The following is a 2,500-nucleotide window of genomic DNA, read 5'->3' on the forward strand; positions in this document are numbered from 1 at the left end:
CCTTCATCTGTCCCTCAAACAGCCAGTCACCCAGTATATTGTACATCTGCAGTAATTTATCATTAATTTGGTGGTAATCCACCGATGAGACTCCTCTGTACTCTCTCTTTCATAGAAATCTCGTTACGTACCACCATCGTCACAAGTGTTTTTCATATGTTATAATATTTACTTTTAAATTTATTTTTCATTTATGTGGAATACCTGTAAATTAGCTGGTGTAACATTGCGAATTATGTAATGTCACACCTGAATAGCTAAGCGTATTACACAATAAACTTGTATTGTATTGTATTGTAAGTTTACTATTTGCCTTTTACCAGAATATTGTCGTCTTTGCCCCCGTTTAAGTTTACAGTCATGGTAAGGTTTCTCTTCATAGCGGAGCTCCGATGGCCCGATGTCACACAGGGGTCATATAACTGCTGGGTAATATGACGCAGCGCATGCCTGGATAGACGAATCCTAAGTGACCATATCACTAGGCGGCACCCTGAGTCCATTCTTCGCGCGAAATGGCTTCGGTGGATGGGTGCATGCTAATTTCCCGGGGCTAATTTTCCAGAGTGGCGGCTGGTAATGGACTCTACCAGGGAAAACCTGACATTAAAATTTACCAGCTAGATTCATGCCAAAAAGGCGCATTTTCCAGCTAGGATAAGCTTCCGAGTTTAAACCAGTAAGCAAACAATTGTTTTGAAGCGGGCTTCCCAGCAAGTTCCATGCCAGTACATAAGAATGCCAGCCAGCGCACTCAGCCCTGCGGGGCGGATATTTCGTATATCGGTTCTGGTGAGCACTCCTGTTTAAGTTTAGGTCTTTCGCGGAGATTTTGATGCGTTAATTGTCCAGTTTCGAGTTCGCCATGACCGCTGAGTTAAAAGCGATGAGAAAGCATTTGCACAGGGTTAGCCTAGACCTAAAGTAGAATATTCACAAATTCCAGTGAGAAGATAACCTGTTTACAGCTCTGTGTATTGTTTAATTTTCAAATTTGTGGCACCTTCCCGCCGGTGTTTTTGTGAATATTTTTCTTAGGTCGAGGCTAACCCTGTGCAAATGCGTTCTCAGTGCTTTTTTCCAGCGGTCACGGCGAACTCGAACCTGGACTATTACTTTGCATCAATCCCCATTATCCAGAAAGTAAAAATCTGGCGTCACACCGGGGAGGGTCTTTGATTTTTTAAGGCCATAACAAACTTTGAAAGTTTGTAACTTTTAAGTATTGAAGCAACGAATTGATGCATTGAAGCAATTAATGACCACAAGTTTTGCGACTTTTCCTAAAATTTAATTGGTAACAGTTTTATATGACAATTCATCGGTCACGAATATTGATGTTTCAATGGCAGGCATAGTTTGACGGTATGGGTTTAAAATTTAAAATTTTGTTGTTTTCGATGGAAATAAATTAACTTTACTGCACTAGCTTTTAAACTCATTAAGGAGGATAAAGGATTATGACGTCATCGTTTTCCGTTATGGATCTCAAAGGAAATAGTTTTAGGCGTGTTATAAATCCTTCACTTTTCATTGAGATAGCTTAATTGCTCTACAAGTCTCAGTTCAAAGCCTCTAAGGACCTCCCAAGCCCCAAAAGACCGAAAAAGCCCGGTCTCAAAAAGGTTAAAAGATGATGAGGTTACTGGCTACATCAGATTTCTGCAGGGGACACAAAGTATGATGGCCGTACTTCAGCTGATTCTCAATGCAAGTTATGAAAGGCGTATAACTGTTTTCATTTTGTGGTGATTTGTTTTAAGAAAAGCTAGCAATAAATACAAGATAATTATGCGTTAAAGATAACATCAATTAGTGGTCGGCAAAAGAGTTGAATCGACTCCCCAGGAAAAAGGTCATTACAACCCAAATTTGGAGTCAAATATAACCTCAAAAAGGGGTTATTTTGAACCGCTTTTTAGGGTTTAAATAACTCCAATCAAGGAGTTAAATCACGAGGAGTTAGAATGACTCCCCCAAAAGGTGTTATCCTGTACCTAAAATTTTAACTCCACTTTCACAGTATATATAACTCCATGAAGAGTAACAATAACTCCATTTGAGGAGTTACTATAACCCTGGCCTTAGAGTTATTTTAACCCCATATTTGGAGTTAAATGAAGCTAGGAGTTAAGATAACCTCTCAAAAGGAGTTATCCTGTACCTAAAATTTTAACTCCAATTTTGGAGTTAAAGCGACTCCCTGAAATTTACTGTGCAGTGCGATGTGAAATTTCTGCGGTTTTATATTAACGATTTTTACATCTTCTTCCGAGGAAAACTAGTATTTGACGACAGATGTATTAACCTTGAAAAATAAATCCTTGAATAGTCTTTGAAACAAAAGGCCTTATGTATTCAGGAATTATGGATTCTAAAAATACACGAAAATATTATTCTTGAGAATACTTTGTTGCCAAAACTATCCGCAAGATTCCCTTCGTCTACAACCTTTTGTTGTTAGAGAAGCCGTGAAAGAAGAACTAACTATTTCACAACC

At 38.7% G+C, this 2,500-nt stretch overlaps 2 protein-coding genes across 3 annotated transcripts in view; one reads left to right on the forward strand and one right to left on the reverse strand.

The window, feature by feature from the left end:
• The window catches only part of LOC145480866 (extracellular protease-like), a 30,361-nt gene that overhangs the window by 12,333 nt on the left and 15,528 nt on the right, over positions 1 to 2,500 (forward strand). The gene's annotated exons all lie outside the window — the stretch shown is intronic.
• LOC145480865 (extracellular protease-like) overlaps positions 2,471 to 2,500 on the reverse strand; it is a 9,279-nt gene continuing 9,249 nt past the window's right edge. For both annotated transcript variants that reach the window (XM_081459199.1, XM_081459198.1), the window contains exon 3: positions 2,471 to 2,500. This exon is cut by the window's right edge and continues 1,935 nt beyond it. The gene's annotated coding sequence lies outside the window, so the exon portion shown is untranslated.

This window comes from Orbicella franksi, chromosome 3 (assembly GCF_964199315.1).
Source record: "Orbicella franksi chromosome 3, jaOrbFran1.1, whole genome shotgun sequence".
NCBI classification, from domain to species: Eukaryota; Metazoa; Cnidaria; class Anthozoa; order Scleractinia; family Merulinidae; genus Orbicella; species Orbicella franksi.